This window comes from Marmota marmota, unplaced genomic scaffold (assembly GCF_001458135.2).
Source record: "Marmota marmota marmota unplaced genomic scaffold, marMar, whole genome shotgun sequence".
Taxonomy (NCBI): domain Eukaryota; kingdom Metazoa; phylum Chordata; class Mammalia; order Rodentia; family Sciuridae; genus Marmota; species Marmota marmota.
The window spans coordinates 88,792,255-88,816,283 of NW_026000026.1; the positions used below are offsets into that span (position 1 = coordinate 88,792,255).

At 38.3% G+C, this 24,029-nt stretch overlaps 1 protein-coding gene across 1 annotated transcript in view; it reads right to left on the bottom strand.

The window, feature by feature from the left end:
* Snx24 (sorting nexin 24) overlaps positions 1-21,710 on the bottom strand; it is a 147,303-nt gene extending 125,593 nt beyond the window's left edge. Inside the window, exon 1 of the mRNA XM_048811844.1 lies at positions 20,949-21,710. The gene's annotated coding sequence lies outside the window, so the exon portion shown is untranslated. The remainder of the gene's footprint in view (positions 1-20,948) is intronic.
* Positions 21,711-24,029: the final 2,319 nt, after the last annotated feature.

Here is a 24,029-nt window from a genome sequence, read left to right on the forward strand (position 1 = left end):
GGGGGGGGGGGGGGACAACACTGTTTTTATAGTTATTAAATTGTGCAGAGAAGTTTTAATCAGAAAACACAACTCTATATCCTAAAACTAATTTTTAATGAAACAAAAATGAATCTCCAATTTTTCTGCACTCTCCTGTTGTCTTTGGTCAAAAGTCTTTCCCATGTCCTCTGTCCAAACCAGATGCATCCTGTGTTTCTACAAGGAAACCATCAGAATCTATTAAAATTACTATACACTGATAGCAGCAGGGACATGACAAATCACAGGCCAAGAGTCAGATACCACAGAATGTGTTTCAGGGCTTTGGGGCCAGGCCTATTTGCAACCAAATGATATTGTGTGAGGCTGGCATGCTCAGTGCATGACAAACTGATGCAATTTCAGCGCTGTCTGTAGGCCAGAGGAGATTTCTCTGATGCTGATTGTGGTTAGTTTACAGAATTGTGCAGAGTTCCCAGATTTGAATCACTTGGGGCTTGAAAGGGCTTCACTTGACAAGCTACAAATAATTACACTCTACTCTTTCCATTGTACTCTATTATTTTGCCCCCCTTATCTCTAGGATTTGAGCTTTTGTGAACAAGCAAGGTCGGCTTCTATTTTGACCACAACACAACAAAACATTGTTCTTTTCTGATATGATAAATAAAACGAGGTCTTGCAGACTAAACATTTTTATCAGGTCCATTTTCTACTCCTACACTCAAAAAATCAACTCCGGGCTCCATTAGAAGGGTTGAGCTGGATGTAAGCACACAAGCAGGTGCATGCACCCTCTCTAGGTGATGTGAGCCAACGATCTGGTTTTTGTAAAAGCTAATTTGAAAAATGGGGCACTGACCAACAGATAAAGGTCATATAGGCAATAGCTTTCATAGAGTTTCTACTTTCCTTGTCCCCTGCCCACCCCCAGTTCATTCTAACAGTCTCATCTTTCAGATACATTTTTTTTTTTTTTGGTGGTACCAGAGATTTAACCCAGGGGGCACTCTACCACTGGCGCAACACTCCCACATCCTTTTAAATTTACCTAATGGTGAGATTTGTTGCTACACTTTTGTACATACACACAATATAACAATGTAATTTGGCCTATATCATTCCTCAGTATTTTCTCCTTCTCTTCCTTCCTTCCTCCCCCTGGTCTCCTTCCTCTACTGATCTCCCTTCAATTTTCATGAGATCCTCCCATTGCCTTTCTTTTCTTTTTTATTTGTTGTTTTTAGATATACATGAAAACAACGTGTATTTTGGCATATTATACATACATGGGACATAACTTATTCTAATTAGGATCCCATTCTTGTGGTTACACATGATATGGAGTTCCCCTTATTCATAAATAAGGATAGGAAAGTTTTGTCCAATGCATTCTACTGTCTTTCTATTCCCATCCTTTTTCCCTTCCCTTTATTCCCCTTTGTCTGACCCAATTCTTTTCCGTTTTCCTCTCTAACTTCCACATAAGAGAGACCTTTGACCTTCTGAGTTTGGCTTATTTCACTTAGTACCATGTTTTCAAGTTTCATCCATTCTCCTGCAAATGACATAATTTCATTCTTCTTTACCTTTTTTATTATTGTTCAGATGTTTGAGGGATGCCATTCTGACTGCAGTAAGATGAAGTCTCAGTATAGTTTTAACTTGCATTTCCCTAATTGCTAATGATGTTGAATGTTTTTCCATCTATTTGTTGGCCATTTGTGTTTCTTTTGAGAAGTGTCTGTTTAGTTCATTTGCCCATTTATTAATTGAATTTTTTGGAAAGTACTAAATTCCAAAGGGTTACTACAAAAATAATATAAGCAATCTCATTAATAATGCTTATATCGACTAAATTTTAAATAATATTTTGGATTTACTGAATGAAATAAAATATACTATTACAATTCCTTTCACCTCCCTCTCTTTACTTTTTTAACATGACTATGAGAAAATCCCTATATGGCTCATATTTTTTAGTTCAGATTCTATTTCTATTGAACAACGCTGCTACAAATGCCTCCTTTAATTGTAAACTTTGTGTGTCTGAATCATCAGAATGAATCTGAAACCCTGACAGGAAAAGCAACTCCAACAAACAACAGAGTTTGTGCACCCACCCCTCACCATCAATTCCTTCACTCCCACTTACACTTCCTCCCTCTTCAGATCCCTCCAGGTCTCATATCACTGCCTCCTCTCCTTGACTTTGAAGTACTCACTGTCTCTGGGATCATTTAGAAAAATGATTTTCCTGATCCACTTTGCTGTCTTGCTGCTATGCCTTCTCCCTCTCTCATAGTCAAAGCATCTGGCAGGGTCCTTGCTCTCTCCCCAACTTCCTTAATCCTCTGCAATCCTCCTTCCACCCCCCACCCCAGTCTCCTTCTCCACATAGTCTTCCTGACCTCTCTGTCCTATCTAGAGAGATCACTAGGTCCCCAGAACGGCACAATGGGCCTCAACTGAACACCAGCCAGACACTTGGAAAGGAAGAAAGAAATGATAGTTCTGTGAACAAAAAGGAAGCAGCACCAACCAGGAAGGATGTTCTCTCATGACCTAGGAATTCTTTCTCCAAGGCGGATGCACTGATTATAGGCCCCCAGAATCAGCCATCAGGGGGCCCCTCCACCCTGCCTTTTCTGGCCAGGAAGAGCCAGAATCAGGGTGAGTCTCAAGGATCATCTCAACAGACTGGACATCCAGGTACATGAAGCAGCTACTCTTCAGAGAATGGCCTGAGAGCTCTTGTCCACTGAAGAAGGGCCACCAAGAGAGGGGTTCAGCAGGGATCCTCATTCATTGGCTTATAGGCTGGAAGACACAATGGAGTAAGGAGCAAAATCTGGGGCAAAAGTGAAAATCTCACTATTGGCTATAAGGAGGAAGTGAAACGGGAACAAGTTCAGACATGGAAAACCCAAGTTAATCAACTTCAGAGAGAGAAAGGGATAGACTCTGAAGACAAAAGATCATGAGACTTAGAGCATGAGTGTGCAGGTCCTAGCAACCAGGGATTGGGTGGGAGTGGGCAGTTTAGAAATGTAGGGGAGAAGTGCTATATGCAGAGGTTAAGTAGAGATGAGATAGAAGACAGAGACTTTTGTAAGTTTATCTTTTCCTTTTAGCTACCAATTCCAGTTTCTAAAGGCCACTGATATTCTCTTTAGAATTCACATGTCTGTCCCATGATACTGCTTGTCCAGACTGTCAACCTGGGCCCTGCCATGTTGTATAGCTGACTCCAATCAACCCTCTTTGGGAATGTTCTGTCCACCAATGTGAGTTTAATCAACATGCTCTCCTTGTCTCCGTGTCACTATGTTGTTCAGAAACATCTCACACACACTTAATTATTTCTGCACAAAGTCTTTGGATTTCAGGGTTTCTGGTCTTACCCTTACCTGATGTGCAGGTCCCAGAAACACTCCTGGTAGTCCTGATACTGTTCAAAAAGTGCCAGAGATGGGGTATTCCCTCCTCCTCTCCAATTCTCCCAAAGCAACTCATACATTCTCTTTACTCAAATGTGCCCTCCATCCTGCAACCCACACCAAAAGTATAATGGACTGTGATAACTCCAGTACCGGTCATTGCCCACCTTCCAGGAGTACATGGAACACAGGCAATCCTCCTCAGGGACCTCTGCTCCATGTATCCAAAATATTTCCATCCTGTATATACCTCCCGTACCTACAACACTGCTCTCTTCCCATCCTTCATGATATAATGTTAATTTAGATCTTTTTTTTTAATTGCAGTACTAGAATTGAACCCAGAGTATCACACATGCTAGACAAGCACTCTACCACTGAGCTATATTCCCTGCTTTTTTTTTTTTTTTTTTTTTGGTATCAGGAACCGAACTCGGGCACTGGACCACTGAGTCACATCCCCAGCCCTATTTTGTATTTTATTTAGAGACAGGGTCTCACTGAATTGCATACACCTTGCTTTTGCTGAGGCTGGCTTTGAACTCATGATCCTCCTACCTTAGCCTTCCAAGCTGCTGGGATTATAGGTGTGTGCCACTGTGACTGGCTCCCCTGCCCTTTTTATGTTTAATTTTGAGACAAGTTCTCACTAAGTTGCCCAGGATCAAATTGAACTTGAGATCCTTCTGTCTGAGCCTCCTGAGTAGCTGGGATTTCAAGTGAGCACCACTAGACTAACTCATTTATATCTTAATATCTTTACTGGGGGTGCATTGCTTCATGAAGCCCTATCTTTTTCATCCACATAACTAAATCCCACCTACCCTTCCAAATGCAGCTTAAGCACCATCTCTTGGAAATTTTCCAGGTACTCTACTTCTCACTGATTCCATTCTCAAAATTTCCATTAAATATGATTTATTACCATAAAGCATTCATTAGGGCTTCATGGGTACTGTGTAATTTTGTGCAGAGCTAAACTACAAACTCCTAGAATTATGCCTTATAGTTGTCAACTGCCTGTAGCTGTCACTAAGAAGGCAAGTACTTGATTTACTGTATTACACTGATTTATACAGCTTCATAACAGATAAATGCATTGCTTCCATTTTATGTTGGGACTAGAAACACAAGAGGTTAAATGATACTAATCTTTAATGATCCCTATCTATCTTTTATGTAACTACCCATTAAAATTAACTGCCTTACAATACTACATATATATTAATTAAGCAACTAATCAGTTCAAAATGTTAAGATACTTGCAAAGACTAAGATCCCTCACTTTTATGAACTAATGTTATAAATGGCCAAGAAAACAAACATATCTCTAACATAAAGCAAATTCTATTTTAAAAAACACTCCAAATTTTGAAAATTATAAAACACTTTCAAAATGAAGTACTATAACCAATCCCAGAACCAAGTGCTTACTACCCACATTCCTTAAGAACAGTCTGAGCCAGGAGCAGTGATGCACACCTATGATCTCAGCTGCTGGGGAAGCTGAGGCAGGAAGAGCAAAAGTTGGAGACCAGCCTCAGCAACTTGGTGGGACCCTGTCTCAAAATCTAAAATAAAAAAGACTGGGATGTGGCTCAGTGGTGGAGCTCCCCTGGGTTTAATCCCCAGTGTATACAAACACACACACACACAAACTTTTCCAATCGTTTTTCACCATCACTATTTAATAATAGGCCAGTCCTGGTTTTTTGTCTATACTCATTTTTATAAGAGAATGTTTCCTATTTTCTAACTCGACATATTATGAGACATTTAAGCCTATTAAACACTTCCTCAAATTACCACAACTCACTGTACCATAGACCATCCTTAGTGCTGAGTTTCTGTTTTAAGTTCCTCTCCCCAGTTTGGTGAAAACACTAGAAGTCTCTTTTGTTGCCTCAGTTAACCCCTAAGGAACTGTGCATGTTTCAGGTCTGACCTCTGATTCCTTTGCATGACCAGAAACATCCCCACAGGCACTAGCATGATCCTCTCAGAAGAACCACTCTGGAAGCAGCCAAGCCAGGGCTCTTGGGACCACAGTTCAGGTGGAATCCCAGTGAGCAAGGCTGCTGACACTTTGAGCCAGTTGAGAATAACTCTGTCCAGCAGCAAGGAATCTCACAGCACCAGAAACACAGAAATCTACCCCACAGGATAAAAGTACCTAGTTGTATTTTCCTTCTACAAAGTGCAAATCCCAAGATTTGGAATCAATGGATGCCTCAGGCCTGATGTAGGGATGGCACAAGAAAAGGTAGAATGAGTGCCTCCCATATCCTGGTTGTCACAAACAGAACTTCCCTTTTATTCTTCCCCTGCTTCTTAGACCCAGGTGAATACCAACAACTATTGGTTAGTGCAGGCCTTCACTCTACAAGGTGTCTTTCATCTATTATCTCAAGAGGTTTTTAATCCTGACAATTCTCGGTGATAGTGTTTCTCCATCTCCATAGATGCTCCCCATCTCTGTGGCCTCACCCAGCCCTCAGCATCTGCCAGCTCTTACAGCTTCTGTCTGGTACTTCTGCCTGGCTCTTCCTACCAGCCCCCCTCTTCAGGACCTAGGAAGCACTGGCATGTAAACCTGCCCACAGCAAAGCCTACAAACCTTTGAGCTACACTCCCAATTAAATAGACTGCCAGCCTCTGCCCCTAGGAATTTAAATTCTCTGAGCTACAGAATGATGAGCTTCAGGGAACTTTTCTAGAGCCCCTACTCACTGAAGAAGCAAATCCTGATTGGGGTGAGGGGGACCCATTTCAAAAACAAAACTCTAGGTTAAAATGACATTCACTGAAACTGGTCTCATCTGAAACTGGCTGAGCCTAACTATGATGAGTCAGGAGTCAAAAGTTCTACTTCTGCTCAGAGCAAAACACACAGGAATAGGTCACAGGAATGGGCAGTGACCCATTCCTCTGCCACCAGGCTACATACAGTCATATACCAAGATACTTTCACATTTAGGATTGGCTGTCTGGCCTCTTCCAAAAGACTGTCCTAAACTGGAAAAGGGAGAAAACCAATGAATGCAAGATTTTGCCTGAGAATACTGCTGTTAGGATCCTAAAGGGAAAAAAAAAAATAGTTGAAATTTCATTGAAATAGTCAGTGATCAATAAATAGCTTTTATTTGCAATTGGTTATTTAATTACAGAATTCCCATTCTTCATTTCTTCTTACATACAAAGTGACTGGGACAATTCAGATGTCATTCAATAACTTGGAAGCACAGGAAAAATCTAGTCACATTGCTTCTACAAAATTTACTTAAGCAGTGAATTAACTATGGAATTACTCAAAGATAAGGAAAAAATTATCACACAAGATGAAAGGAAGGTAAAATATATAATAATCTCACTTTAAAAATTCAATTAGAAGTGTTAGAAATAACAATTGCTGTCCCACATAGCAGTTGACCCTTATGAGAAAGATGACATGACATTTTTGGGAAATGAGGCTCAGGGAAGTTAAATGACTTGCAGAGTTCTCTCACTTGTCACCAAGCTAGAATGTGGAACCAGGTCCATCTGGCTCCAGTTCAATAATGACATTCCATAGTAGTTCTGCAAACAGGCTGAGGTCAGTAAAAAAAAAAAAAAAAAAAAAAAAACTTTTCTTAAGTTCATTTGCTTATAAGCAGGTCTCAGATGTACTTTTGCTGAATTAGAAAGTGACCAATCCTTTAAAGCTTTAAAATAAAGCTGATGTTTCTCCTTCATGCTAATGTATATTATATGGACATCTTTTTCAAAATAGAGTAAGTTGCCTACCCCATAGTAGGCATATTTAGCTACAAATTAAAATCACCTGCTTTTAAACAGCCTGGGCCCCAATTACACGAGAATCTCTGAGGACAAAGCCTTAAAAAAATCTGTATTTTTAAATGTTTGTCCAAAATCACTGACTATCTTAATAAGATGTATCTGGGCAAGTAACCCACCTTAATGATTTCCACAGCATGTTGGGACATGTTAGTGCAGTAGTTCTCACCTTTGTTTATTAGAATTACCCAGGGACTATTTTAAAAAGTCTGATGCAGGGGGCTGAGGCTGTAGCTCAGTGGCAGAGCACTTGCCTAGCATGTGTGAAGCACTGGGTTCGATCCTTAGCACCACAGAAAAATAAACAAATAAAATAAAGGCATTCTGTTCATCTACAACTACAATTTTTTTTTTTTTTAGAAAAGTCTGTTGCAGGCGTGGAAACGCAATTCAGTGATAGAGTATTAGGCAAGCATGAACAAGGCCCTGCCTGGGTTCAATCCCCATCACAGCCAAAAACAAAACAAAATCTGATGTTCAACCCGCACCCCAGAATCCTCAGAATCTCAGAGGTATCGGCAGTTTGTATCGCTCTCCAGGTGACCCCAATATGCAGCAAGGAAAAGAGCTTTAGCAGATGGCTCTGTACACAAGAAGCCCTAGCCCTCCTCATGATGTTGTCCAATGCACCATCCAACAGCAGCCCCACCATACTGACAAGGAGCCTTTCCTCATGCTCCCCACCTTCTCCCTTGGCATCAGGCACCAGAAGTTGGTGCTCACACCCAAAAGTTTTTCCATTTGTCAGCCATTTCCCCCAATTCTGCACATAGGCATGTCCACATAAGAGAAAGACTGCATGACTCTCTGTCCCTCTGAATTGTTCCTTCCACTGAGTGATTCATCCCATATGCATTGTCATTCTCCTGCCACTTTCAATTTTACCATCTCCACTTCCTTTTCTCGCTTGTATTTTCACTATCATAATATTGTCACTTCTTTTTCCATCATGGACAATATGGGGTTAATACTGTTGTGGACACATTAAACTTTGGAACAAAGCTACAGGCTAAAAACAACAGTGTAGCCTACACTAAATTGGCATTCCAGGACTGCTGCCAGGGGTAGGGGCATGAAGAGTTGTCCTCTGTGCTTTGGAGGGTAACTGTTTATGTCTCTAAAAGTTTAAAATGAAGTATTTTGAAGTAGAAGAACTCTGTGCTGCTTTCTGATTACAGGCAGCTCCTAAAATGCGAAGCTCAGGCTCTCCTCAATTCCCAGAGCATACTTTGTGGTTAACAACATGGTTGGAAAGAAGAAAAACCATTGTGCCTTTCCATTCTAAACTTTTGAATTATGTAAACATTCCTCCGTGGGGCATGAATGAAAGCTACTTTACATTGGAAATAAAACACTTTTTATTCAGCAATATTTAGATGCAAAAATACAGCAGCATTCAGCATGAAGATATTCTCTCAAAGGGCAAATCAGGTGTTGATTAAAGCTTCCCTAAACATATACTACTTTGGACTACTAATGAATGGCTGACAAAATTAATCCACATCCTCACCCTGCAAACAATCCTCTTCCACATTCACACAACAACATCAATGAAAAGTTCATGGCACTAAGAAAATGTATTTGCTTGATAAAGTACTTCCTGTAGTACGTAAAACTCGGTCCATTATATTGCTTTTTTCAATGCTATCTTGGATTAATTCTGTAAAACATAAATTGAAAAGGCACAGACAATGAATTCAGAGTCTGATGTAGAAAACATCTGATTTCCATACAAACTATGAGATAAAATAAGGCAATCATATACTTTAACAATTTTTATGGGAAAGATTAGTATCATGGACTTTTAAAATACGGTTTCCACTAATAATCCTAAATTAATTTCAATCCTATTCCTAATAATTGGTACTTGAGAAGGAATTTAAGATAATATTTAAAAGTTAATTAAAAACAGTGTAAGCATTCATGTCAGTCAAGTGTGACCTTTGCTCTACAATGCATTTAAATGCATGTCACCTTGACCTGTAACACAGCAATGTAAAAAATTTTGGTCAATATAAATCAAATGCACACTAATTTATTCAGCAGGTTTCCTGGTATCTGAATCAACATCAGAAATCTAACCAGTATTTGTTATTCTGTTATTGACAAAAGGAAGCATATTTAAATGATAACAAGTACTCATGGGTGTCATTTGGAAGTTAAATTGTTCCCCAAGGACAGCTTCCATAAATGGTTTCACTTAAAGGTCATTTACCACCAAATTATGAACAACTGTTGCATTTATTAGTGCAGGCTCAATAGTTGGGAAGCTGCAGTCATCAATTTTTACTGACAATAAGATCTAATTGTTCACTGATAATAAACATGAAAAACAGACCCTTTCTATAACTTTTATTCCCTGCACTGTGATCACATTTTAAAAACTAGGATACAAACTTTAGTAGGTATGCGTTTGATGCAAATTTTAGTAGATAGGCATTTGATTAAAAACCTTCCAACTGCAGGAAAAACACAACATTGTTTAAAAGAAACATGAGATATTAAAATATAAAAACTTGTCATCTCATGTTACATGCATCTGAACTAAAACAAAAGGGAAAGAAATAAAATGAAAAGTATGTTTCACTTTTAGAAGGGGGTTGATGGTAAATTTGATGTGTCAACTTGACTGGACCATGGGGTGCCCAGATATTTGCTCAAACATGATTCTGGGTATTCCTATAAGAATGTGTTTGAAGGATATTTACATTTAAATCTGTAGACTAAGGTAAATAGGCCTCCATAATATGGGTGGGCCTCTTTAAATTTCAGAGGCAAAATATTCCTCATTAAGGTGTATTACTCCAGGTCATTTACCAAGTGACCTCAAAAGGTTCCAGTTTTGAGTGAGGTCCAGACTAAGGGAAGCCTCAGCAACAGATCCAGACTGCCATGTAAGAGGCTCTTCTACTTGGGCCAGATGATACAGCATACACAATGGTACTTGAAGTGTCAGTAGCAACTAGGGAGGTTGCCAATAGGTGAACTGCACCCCAGGCCCTCAGAATTTTGGAGCAAATCTCTATATCTTCTGAGAATAATTTACTTTCCCTTTGAGTAACAGCTCTTAGCCTTCTACTGGGACTTAGTGGAGACTGAAAGCTTAACCAAGGGCTAGTAAGTTACCATGAGACCTGAGCTATCCATCATGGACAGGGTGTTACCTGACCCACTAAACTGTAAAGTGGGGCATGGACATCAGCTTTCCACCATCAAATAAAAGTGATATACATAAGAGATCAGCACAAGCAGACCCTAAAAGCACAAGTTACACAAAGAAGTAGCCCAAATGGCCAAGGGTCCCACTCTGGCTACACTGCCTTCTCTCTCTCAGGCAGCAATCCTGGCCTCATGGGTAGTTCTCTATAATCAGCTGACAAAGGAATAGAAGACTTGGGCTTGGTCTACAGATGGCTCTGCCCAGTATGCAGGCGCCATCTAAAAGTGGAGAGCTACAGCACTACAGAGCCTCCTCAGGACACCTATGGAGAAGTGTAGAACACAGAAATCTTCTCAATGGATAGAACTTTGGGTAGTACACCTGTTGTGCACTTTTCTTGAAAGGACACAAAGCCAGACATGTGATCACGCACTAACTCAGGAGCTGTGGCCAGATGGTTTGAATGAATGGTCAGGGATGCAGAATGCCAAGGAGGATTTTACTAAACAAGTAGATAAAATGATCTGTTCATGAACACCAGCCCCCCCTTTTACCCTAGTCACACTTGGTGGACTCATGAACAAAGTGATCATGGTGGTGGGGATGGAAGTTATGCCAACAGAGTCAACACTGAGCCCCCAGTAGGGTATCTTTCCCCTGGTGATCAGCCAGCTACCTAGTGGCAGGGTACACTAAACCACTTCTACCATGAAAGGGATGACTTTTTTTTTTTTTTTTAATTTTGGAACCAGGGATTGAACTCAGGGGCACTCAACCACTGTGCCACATCCCCAGCCCTATTTTTGTATTTTATTTAGAGACAGAGTCTCACTGAGTTGCTTAGCGCCTCACCATCGCTGAGGCTGGCTTTGAACTCATGATCCTCCTGCTTCAGCCTCCAGAGCCACTGGGATTACAGGCATGTGCCACCATGCCCAAGGAAAGGATGAACTTTTGACCTTACTGAAACATATACTGTACACAATGCCTCAGCAAAATCTACCATTTGGAGACTTATATTGCCTTATTCACTGTCATACGGTGTTTCATACAGCATGCTTCTGAACAAGGAATTCACTCTGCAGCAAATGAAGTAATCAATGGGGTCCATGCTCATGGAATTCACTGGGCTACCATATTCCCCAACATCATCAAGCAGCTGGCTTAGCAGAATGGCACCACAGGCTTTTGAATGTTCTGCAGGGCAGGTGCAATGTTCTCCAGAAGACTATACATACAATGAATCAGCATCTAATATATGGTACTGTTTTTCTCACAGCTGGCAATCGCAGGTCCAGGAATCAATGGGTGGAAATGGGAGTGGCACCACTCACCCTCATTATTATGCTAGTGACCCACTAGCAAAACTTTTCCTTCCTGTCCCCATGCCTTCTTGCTAGACTGGCCACATTCCAAAGAAAGGAATATGTCCACTAAAGGACACAACAATGATCCTTTTCAACTGAAAGCTAGGGCTGCTGCTTACCATTTAACACTCCTCACATCTCGGAATCAACAAAGAGGAAGTTGCTATATGCTAGCTGGGGTGAATGATCTTGATTACCAAGCAGAAATTGGCTACTACTCCATAGTGGAGGTAAGGAAGAATATGTCTGCAACATAGGAGATCCCTATGGTACAATATTACCAGGCCCTGTGATTAAAGACAATGAAAAACTACAGCAACACAATTCAGACATGACGACCACTGGCCTACAGCCTTTAGGGATGAAGGTTTGTGTTGCTCCACCAAATAAAGAAGCATTGGCCAGCTAAGGTGTTTGCTGACAGCCCAAGAAGTACAGAATGGGTAGTAATAAAAGGTGGTTACAAGTACCAGTTACAACCACAAGAGATATATAGTAGATATATATATGTGTGTGTGTGTGTGTGTGTGTGTGTGTGTGTGTATAAAATGAATTATTGTTAATTTTCCACCATAGTACTTAAGTTATAGGTCAATAAGAAAAGTCAATAAGAAAAAGAGTAAAATCACTGAAGACTCTACCTCCTATTCTTGGAGAGAGATCAGTACATTTTTGGTTTTATGTAGGATACCTGGATCATCTCTGGAGACTGAGTATAGTTAGTGTAAGGATTTTCATATGGGTGCCAAATTCACAAGGGTGGGGCTGTGATGATTAATTTTGTGTCAATGTCATTGGACCACAGGGTACATTCAAAATACCACAGATATTCACTCAAACTTTTCAAATTCAGCATGTCCCAAAATGGAACTTCTGATCTTTTCCCTAAAATTGTCTCTGCCCACATTCTTCCTCTTCTCAGGATTCAGTGCCAATATTCCTCCACTTTCTCAGACAAAAAACCTTAAAGTCACCCCTATCACTTTTTCTTATACTCCAAATCCAATTCCTTAGGGGATCCCCTTGACTCCATCACCAGAATCTATGCAGAATCCCACCATCTTCCACCCCTTCCACCTACAGAACTGTCCTAAACCATCATCGTCTTTCACTTGGACTATTAAAATAGCTTTCGCCGAAAACTAAAAATAAATAAATAAATATTAAAAAAAAAAATAGCTTTCTAACTGAGCTTCCTGTGAAAGTCTATTGTCCACACCAAAATGAGAGGGATGCTTTGAAAACATAACTCATGAAACCAACAGGTGACCTCTAGGAGGACGGGGAGTTTTATCTGCTTTCATCTCTTCTATGGTCTCCACCTCTAGAACAGTGTCTGGCAATTGGTTGTTGATCAGTAAGAACTTGCTGAATCACATCACTCCCCTGCTTCTGTACCAACCCTGACATTGCCACTTGGTCTAATAACTATGCCTCCCCCTTCTATCACTCCCTTCACATTTTCCCCCTCCTCATGCTACTCATGATCTCATCTCCTACTACCCTCCATTCCAACCCCAGTGGTTCTAATCCTAAAGCACACTGAGTATATCCTACCCGCTGTTCTCTGCACGTGCTGTTCTACCTAGAACTTTCTGCCCTAGATAACTGCAGGACTCACCACTCATCTCCTTCACAATGTCACCTCCTTCACAATGTCACCTCCTTCACAATGTCATATTCCCAATGAGGGCTTCTCTGATGACCCCTCAGCACTCTGTATCTCTCTTTCTTTGTTTATTTTTCTCCACAGTGCTTATCACTGAGATAGTATATGTAATTTAATTATCATGTTTATTCATGCCCCCCCTCAACTAGAATGAAAGTTCTTCGAAAAAGAGTTGTCTAAACAGACATTAATTGTTGTGTTCACTGTCAATCTAGGCAAGCCTGCCAATGGGTCATCAATAAATATTTATTAAAAAACTGAAAGACTTGTTGCCATTTTCTCTTGACATTGTAAATAATGCTACAACGAACAACTTTATATGTATATCCTTGTACATTTGTGAATACAGAACAAAAAGTGGGAAGGTTGGGTCAAAGGGTAAATATCTTATTTAATAAATATTGCCAAATTAATCTCCAAATCAGCCTCATCAACAGTGTTATAGAACCAGTCCCTGCTCACCTCCATTCTCATCAGTACTGGTGTTTTATTTGTTTTTGTGTTTGTTTTGTTTGTTTCATTATCAGTACTGGGGATTGAATCCCGGGTGCTCGACCACTGAGCTCTACCCCCAGCCCTTTTTATTTTGAGACAGGGTCTCACTGAGCTGTCCAGAACGGCTGGAACTTGTAATCCTCTTGCCTCAGCTTCCCCAGTCAGCCTCCCCAGTCTCTGGGATTACAGGCATGTGGAACCATGCTTGACACAAAATTAATTTTTAAAAAACCCTTAAAAATACAGCATGAAAATGAGTAATTAGTTGGTATCATAAGCAGAAAGGAAGGAATAACCTAAGTGATTTTAAAATATTGCCATTTATACAATAGGACAGATCTGAGAACAAAATAATATGTTTAAAAAATAGTGTTAAGCTGTATTCAATAATCATGCTATTGATGGTTGTGCTGGTATTATATATAGGACACATTTATGTGTATAATGAGGTATAAAGTAAATTGTTAATCATGTAATATTCTATTGTCTCAGCAATTTAAGAACTAAGACCAGCGTGGGAGAAAAAAAGACACAGTTGACAACTGAAAGAACTCTGTTATCCTCAATTTATCCTGTATTTTATCTTTAAAAAAAAATGAAATTCTAGCTTTGACCACTGAAAAGATCTAGAAATTTCATAAACTCAGTACATACCTGGTGTTTCTAAATATCATTTCACAATAAAAGCAACCAAAGATCTTTGGAAAAAATAGCTAATTCCAGAGCTCGGGTGGGAATGCAAAAGAAGGGCCAGGGATATCTTGTTACCAAAAACTACAAAAGGTTTGCATTAATGGCACAGCTCTCAATTGAAAAAGGACAGACTTGAATTTGGAAAAAGATAAATGAAACTGTACGTAAAATGATAAATGTAAATAGATTGATAAATACGCCACATCCATACTTTTATAACAAATTTAGGTAAAAATAGATTGATATTTGTGATACCAATGAATTACTGCTCATTTTTAAATGTCTCTGATAATGACACTGTGGCTATATTTTAAAGGGGAATCGATGTTATGGTTTGTATATAAGGTGTTCTCCCAAAAGTCCTGTGTTAATGCAGGAATGTTCAGAGTTGAAATGATTGGACTATGAAAGTTGTAAACAGTCCATCCTAGTTTGAATGGACTGGATGGATGGTAACTATAGACAGGGACTGTGTGGGAGTGGCTGGAGGAGGTGGGTCACTGTGGATATGCCCTGGAAGAGTGTATCTGCCCTATGGCCTTTTCCCTCTCTCCCTGCTTCCAGGCCACCATGAATGGAGCTGTGCTTCTCTACCAAGCCCTTCTGTCATGATGTTCTGCCTCACATTGGGCTCAGAGCAGTAGAGTCAGTCCACCATGAATTAAACCCCTGAAACTGTAAGCCAAAATAAACCTTCCCCGCTAAAAGTTGTTCTTGTTGGGTATTTTGGTCACCAAGATGAAAAGTTAACACACTTTGTGTTTTAGATATATAAATATCTGAAAATATTTGCTTCAAACTGAAATGAGAGAGGTTGTATAAGAGGTAGTAAGAAAGAGTAAGAAACAAAATTGAGTTCATAATTTCAAAACCTGAGTTTATGAAGGGTCATAAGTCTCTACTGCTGTAAATGTTTAAATGTTCTATAATAAATAGCTACTTTTATAGGGAAGGAGCGAAGCAACAATAAAAATAAATAAGTAAAGAAATATACAGGGCTGGGGTTGTGGCTCAGTGGTAGAATGCTTGCCTAGCATGTATGAGGCATTGGGTTCAATTCTCAGCACCACATAAAAAATAAATAAAAATATTGTGTCCATCTGTAGCTAAAAATATTTTTAAGAAGAAATATACAAAACAAAATAACAAGGAATGCCATCAAAAATCTAAAAACCTACATAAGAATGCAAGGTCTTGACAGCATGACAGTGACCTTGACAGCTTCTCTGTCCTGAAGGAATACAGTGGAGATGGAAAAGAATGGAGAAAAAGGAGAGATATGTCTTCCTATAGGCTCTATAGTATAGCCTAATTATTTATATAAATATTTTAGCTTTTATGACCATAAAGAAAAAAAGCATATGTAGTATCTAAGACTACAAAACTGAACCTTAATTGAACACACAGTTTGAAAGTTGTACCAAGAATACCAGTTAGTTACATGTAATTGTCATCTCTGAAGTACTTGCAAGTTTTTGCACAGGGTTTATTATTTTTTATAACATAAATATTTCTCCTGAAGTTTTGTTAACATTATTATCTTACATTAAAAAAGAGCTTAAAAAAAAAAAAGTAAACTTCAAGGCAGTCCCTACTTAAATAGTAGAAATAAATAAAAAACACAGCTAGAGATACTTTCTGGCACTTTGCAAGCACTGCCTTATTTTTGCAAACCAGTCCTATAAGTAAGGTAAGTACTACAGTATTAACCTCTTTTACTGATATAAGAAACTGGGAGATTAAGTAGCTTACCCAAAGTCAGTTGTGGACTAAATGGAGGAGGCAAGATTTGAACACAGACAGCCTGAGCCTAGCCTGGGTTTTTCATCATAAACTGGTGGACTATTATAAATAAGCTCTTGCCAAATGGCAAAAAATTATCCAGGAAGCATCTGAAATAACCAAAATTTAACTTGCTCTCTACAGGTTCACCTCTAGTAATATGTCTGGATCATTTTTGAGACACCGTGTGCTATAACTTGGAACACTAACTAAGTATCAGATCACCGCAGACTGAAGTAAATGCAATGTGGTATTCTGGACTGGATCCCGGATCAGGAAAAAAGACAATAATAGAAAAACTGGCAAAACCCAAATAAAGTCTGGAGTTTAGTTTTAAATTATAAACCAGTATTAGTTTCCTTATTTTGACAAATGTACCACAGTAAGGCAGTATGCTAACAATGGGGGAACTGGGTGAGTGGCAAAAAGGAACTCTACTAATGTTCAACTTTTCTGCAAATCTAAATTTATTTCTAAATAAAAGTTTAGGGTAAGTAGAAAATAACAACTAAAAAATAACAGATTAAAATGCATTTCTACCTCAAAGAAAATAAATGGTGCCCTCATATTTCTAAGCACCAAATTTGCAAATATTGATCCTCTTGTACCAATTTTTATTTTTATTATTATTAATTATTTATTTTTTATTATGCTGGAGATTAAACCCAGGGCCTCATGCATGATAGGCAAGTGCTCTTCCACTGAGTTAAATCTCCAGTCTTATTTTGATTTTTAGATGTATGCACAATCTAGACTTGTTACTGTTCAAACCGTATTTTTTTTTGTCCTCAAGGGTAAAGGAGATATCTGATCCAATCATTCAACAAATATTTAATGTGTGCTTCTGTTTTGTCCTTACCACATATTAGGCACTGTGCCAACTGTGTCCTTGTTATACAAAGGCCTCCTTCATCATATATGTTTATGATGGGTGATGGGAAGATTTTGTTGTGGACATTGTGGTCTTACTGACATCCTTCTGCACTTCTCCCACATAAGTGCCCATGGGGATGGGTGGCCAAAATGGACTGAGACATTCCCAGCTCCAGAGAGGCTCCCTATTTTAACTCCATCTGGTTAACCTATTCTCCTTTCCCTGGTGATTGGTTCAGGTAATGCTTGCCTTGGCCAATCAGCACAAAGAATTCCCTTGGCAACAGGATTGACTGAGAAACAGGACTAATAATAAGATATGAAAGGAAATCTGCTCAGACCCTGTGAGGGGGAAGGGGAGCCCTTACCATTAGAAAATGCCCTCTCTCTACACAATCAAAAAACTAATGATTGCAACTTTTATCACTATTTTATCACCAGGTAGAAGTTACTCTGAGGATGAAAACAGAGACTTGGTCAAGGGGCCAGGTTCCCTCATTCGACCTATCAGCCTCATCTGTGAAATTATAAAATGGCAACAACAATAAAAAGTAAATCACTGTTAATTCTAAGTAACATTGGCAATACAATTATGTTAAAAACAACTGAGGATTGAATGATATTAAGTATTGCCAATTTTACAGTAATATTTACATTTTGGTTATGTTTTAAAAAGTCTTTACTTGTCAGATATTCATAATGAAATATTTACAGGTGAAATTATGCCTCAGATTTGCTTTAAAATACTTCAGAATTGCCACGTATGGTGGTGCACATCTGTAATTCCAGCAACCTGGGAAGCTGAGGAAGGAATATTGCAAATTTAAGGCTAGCCTGGGAAACTTAATGAGACCTTGTCTCAAAATAAAAAATGAAAAATGTTGGGGATGTAGCTCAGTGGTAGAATGTCCCCAGGTTGCATCCCCAGTACAGGGGTGGGGCGTGAGGAGTAGGGGGACTTTAGAATTAAAAAAAAAAAAATAGAGAATGAGGGATGCTGAGTAAAATAAGAATTGCAAAATAATGAAGGTGAGAAATGGGTATATAATGGTTCATTATATTTTTCAATTTTTCCATTTTAATCCCTAAAAACTTTAAAACTTTAATCATCCCTGCATGCATCACAAGACAACGATAATGTATATATGAAGTTGCCTTATGTAATGAAGATCATGATATATTTTAAGATATATATTAAGTAAACAATTGATAGATTCCAGATCCCAAGAAAAAGATGTATTTGTACAAGGACAACTAGTGCTAATCATAATCCTGAATATTATAATCTCAAATGTTCAAATCCCCAAAAGATCAAAACACTTAGAGGCAAAAAAAAAGAAAAAAAAAAATACAACCCAAATCACAATCCCAAAAGCTAGTAATCATGAAAGCTAAAATTCCCCAAATTGCAATTTCCATTGGGGGAAAAAAGTTATAGAAGAGGGGTAGAAAGCTGAATTCTGGAGGATTTGGTCAATTTTTAGTCATAGGAGGAGAGGTGTAGCACATTACATGGAATGAATACCTACTAAATCATTATTTGGGGTTTATCTATTAGAGGTTTCCAGAGGGTATTAGTGAAAGATAAACCATATTTATAAAAGATAAAATTTCTCAAAACCCAGCTCTGTGACTATCCACGTGGTAGTTACCCACGTGGTTTTTAATCAGTCTTGTCAAGACTTAGGTTATCTGTCTCAGTATTTCAGATGATCACAGATAAAAAGCTGGGTGCACACAAAAGCTGGGTGCACCAATCATACTGACTTGCATTTATAGATTTCTCTTGACCCATTTCTTTATGAATCTGCTCATAACTGTTACACTCATTCAAATGTTAGCATACTGGAATGTTTATGCTCACAAAAATATGCATTTTTTTACCCATTTTATTGCATAACTTGGCTTGTGGAGTGTTCTGTCATGTGTGTGTATATATATATATATATATATANTGTATGTGTGTGTGTGTGTGTGTGTGTGTGTGTGTATATATATATATATATATATATATATATATATATATATATATATATATATATATATATCTTAAATAAATCCATTTTTTATAAATGCAAATAAGTATCTTTTAAATAAATTTTAAATTATTTTTCCAGAACTGTATTTAGAAATTTGGGTCTCTGGGTATTTATTTTAGGTTTTGGGGCTTTTGATCCTTTGGGATTTCATTTTTTTTTTTTAATATTTATTTTTATTTATTTTAGTTTTTTTCAGCAGACACAACATCTTTGTTTGTATGTGGTGCTGAGGATCGAACCTGGGCCGCACGCATGCCAGGCAGGCGTGCTACCGCTTGAGCCACATCCCCAGCCCGGGATTTCATCTTTTGAGTATTATTGAATTCAGGACTATGCCTGTCCAAGTTATGGCCCAAACATAAGCACAGCATATGCAGACAGTCACAGATATTTAAAACGGAATTGAAAAACTTCCTAAGTCAATGCTTTGATTTTATATCTATGAAAACTGAAATCTAGTAATTTTGACTTTTGTGTTGTTACCTAATTCTAGTTTTGAGTTTTGTTATTCTTACAAATGATGCATTATAAAATGGAAAAGACTTGCCTCAACTGGCCTCCAAGTCCTGCTTATTCTCTGGTTTGCTTATTCTGTTCTCCTCACATCGCAAGACCACTCAGCACTCTCCCCTTGTAAAGCACACTCACACCTTCTCTTCCAGCCTCACACATCTGGATTTCTTTCTCCCTACAGATGCTATGCTAAGACTTCTTCACTCACACAAGTTCCAGGATTTACCCTCAGCTCTTCCTCTTTCCCTACTCACTCTGCCTGTGTTTTTCATCTTCCTGTGCTGAATGATCCCTTAGAGCTGTATTTTTAGCCCAGACCTCTAAATACTCTGAACTATACCTATCACCAAAAAACCCAGCTGACTTCCAATGAAATATACCCCTGCTTCCATTCCTATACTGGCATCTGTATCCATGGGAATCACTCTGCTGCCTCATATCCAGTTACTAGGCACTGGAGATTCTTATAGTCATCCTGTCCTTTCCATGTTCAGGCCTTCATCCTCTCCATCCTGGTTATCTGCAAGTGTCTCTTACTGATGAGAGCTCCACTTACTGCATGGTCTGAATGTTTCTGTCTTCCGCAAACTCATAAATTGAAATCCTAACTCCAAAGTGACAGTATTAGGAGGGACAGCCTTTGGGAGATGACTAAGTCATGAGGGTAGAGGCCTTTAAATGGAATTAGTGCCCTTATAAAATAGGTCCAAGGGAGTTCTTTACTTCATCCCCCACAGGAGGACTCAGCAAGCAAGCATCATCTATGAATCAGAGAATGGGCCTCCACCAAATAATGAATCAGCCAACACCATCATTTTCTGCTTCCCAGCCTCTCACAGGAAAATGAATTTCTGTTCTGTATAAACTAACCAGCTTTATGGTATTTTGTCACCACAGACCAAATTGGTTAAGACAGTCATCCAAAAGTAAAGCTAGTCATGTTACTTCCTTCCTTAAAACTCTCAGAAGACTAACTGCCTGAGGTCATAGTCCACGCTCCCTTTCTAGCAAAGTTCTTTCTCCTTTTAGAGCTCTCAAGACTCCTGACCTGGTTTCCCCAACTTCTTTCTGGAATCACTTTGCACAATCCCTGCTACTTACTTGAGATTTGTCTGCACTTGCCTCTTACCCAATCCACGGAGCTGCTTCATGCCCCAAGATCATTGCTCTGCTGATTTTCTTCTGCCACTAGAAGATTCAATCATTTATTATTCAAGAGGCACATGCTGAATCCTCACTATGAGATACAGTCCACCAGGGAACAGTAAACAAGTAAACTACTGGGGAGGAGAAAGGCATAAAAGACTAATCTCCCCAGAAAGTAACATTTGAATTTAGTTGTAGTAACATTTTGCTACTACAGTATCTGCAGTATCCTTTCATACTTCTTTCATCTGGGAGTTTAAAATTCCTTGTCCCTGAGATGAGATTTTTGCCCTGCATTTCCTCTTTCTAAAATTCCTGATCCTAGCAAAATGCTAATCAGATTTCAAAGTCAGCATTCCTAAGCACCCCACCCCAAGTATGCCCTCTGCACAGCAGAATTGACCTCTTTCCCTCCCTCAGGCCCTAATAGAAGCCTCCAGCAAGTGACATAGTATCCTAACCCTTCCCTAGGGTTGGTGCCCCAAGGCATTCCTGGGTGGAAGGAGAACCCTTAAGAGAAGGAATAACATCCTTCTCTCTCTTAATTCTTCACTAATACTGTGCAGCTCTACAGTAAATGTTTAAATAACCACAAAAAACAACAACAACAAAAAAATTCACTTAAAAAGGGCAAATTACTTTGTACATTAAGCATAATTTTTTTGAATGATAACTGAGCAAAATCTGTAAAAATATTAAAGAGCCTGAAAGTACCACTTTTACTTAATGTTTTACAGAAATCCTAGTAATGGACATTATAAAGCATGTACATAAATACTATTATTAATAGAGCATGTACATAATACCATTATTTAAAATAGTAATGCTTTAAAAAGCAGACATAAAGATGTCCTATTCTAACATTAAATATAATTGCTAAAAAATTAACAAATGTCAATGGCCAGAAATAGTCACCCAGCTAAACAAATTATGGTACATTGCTTATTAAAAGATTCCTTCACTAACAGTCACAAGGAGAAGGCTGGAGGTCAACCCATTTATGTTAAACTAAAAGATGTCTGTCCATATGTTAGGGGATAAAGGCTGTAGTAAAAATTGGTCATTTATTCATTAAAAAGATATTTTCATAATATGGGAAAAAATATTTAAGAACACCCTCCAATATTTCATCTCTTGGGGCATGGAAATCTCATGAGGCAAGAAGAACCATTCATTTCTACTCTAAACTTCCTGACACTGAATTTGTTAGAATTTGTTGTAACATTTTAAAATTTTAAATACAAAGTATACACTGTTTTACTAGTTACATATTTAATAAACATGATATATTTTAATTCTTTTTTTTTTCAAGCTAAAATATTATTCACAGCTGGGTATAGACCCAGCACCTGGAATAGGAACATAGAGCAAGCACTCAATTAATATTTGTTGATGGATGAATCATGGCTCTACAATTATAAAACCTGTTATTCATGAGGAACAAAGTGTCTAACAGCCACTTCACAAACACATAAAAGAAAGGTATCTTAACAGTTTGGCTAACAATCTGGGTTATATACTTTTTTGTTAAGTATTAACTTTTAAAGAGCACACAAACTCTCATCATACAAGCAATTTTCAAACTCTTGCAAATTTACCCAAAAAGGGGGCTCCTTCAAATCAGTTTAAATCAAAACTGGAGTCCGGAATATACCTGGTCACACATACAAGCAAATTTTCACAGCATGGGAAACTAAAATTTCTCAGTATCCACACAATTACTACCACCACCTCTCAGGCCTTATCTCTTACCCAGCAGGGAAGAGGAGACATCTATTTCAACTTTAAACTTTTCTATCAAGGAATTTGTTACAATTTGACTTAAATTTTTAATATTTAAAACAGAAACATAACTGCTAAGTAATAAATATAGGAAAACTTTGAGGGGTGGACACAGATCTTCTATTAAAAGAAAATTAATAAGGAGCAACGAACCTTCCCAGTTTTTTTTATCTGCAAGCTCTAAAACAATGCTCTCCAAATGAAAGGCCCTGTCATTGCTATTGATGGGAGAGGCAAGATACTTGGAAGAATCAAAGATAACCAAGGTTGTAAGCTTAAGAAGCTGGGATAAAACCTCCAAGGGGGGGGGGGGACCCTGAATGGGTTCAAGTCCAATTGTTTTTAAGGAAATATGGAATATTTAACCAGATGTTAACCCAGTGGAATGGATTTACATAAATAATGGCCACTATTGAACATAGCTTCCTCACTGAAATTTCCTCCCCATGAAAAGCAGTTTGAGTATTTATTTTGGAAAAGCTGGATCCAGAAATCTACTTAATTCTAAAAATCCTCATACACTCTGTATTTTTTTCTCCCAATCACTGCTCTTAATTCTAAAATCATCCTTTGTGAGGGTGATTTAGTTTTTGCTAGGAAAGCATAAGGACTTAAATAGGCTGTTACCAAACACCAACAATATTTAGAGAAGGGAAGAGACTTTAAAGTACTTTACCAAATTAATATCATTGGTGCTTTGCAAGTGAGTGAATTAGCTGTGTATAAAATTAATAATCCTGGAGCTGGGGTTGTGGCTCAGTTGTAGAGCGCTTGCCTAGCATGTGTGAGGCACTGGGTTCGATTCTCAACACCACATATAAATAAATTAAATAATAAAAGTCCATTGGCAACTAAACAAAATTTTTTAAAAATTAATAATCCTTTCAGCATTCCCTCTGCAATCTTCCTCTAACCCTAAATACCTCCAATAGATTCCAATAGGTCCTGAAAAGAACATTATAAAAAAGTACATTTATGCCTGCTAATTCTTAGGCTAGAAATGTCAAGATACATCTTCGATTTTATAAAGACTCCCTACCATAACCATACAGCAAATATCCTATTCAACATCATAAAAGGAGGCATCATAATAGTGTCAGTAACTTTATCACAATTATTGCTTGACATTTTGCAGGAGGTCCTAACCAATGTAATAAGATGAATATAGGAAATAAAAAGTACGAGTATCATATAGGAAGAAAGAAAACTAATTAGAAGGTGAAATGGACAATTAGAACTGAACTGGAAATGAAC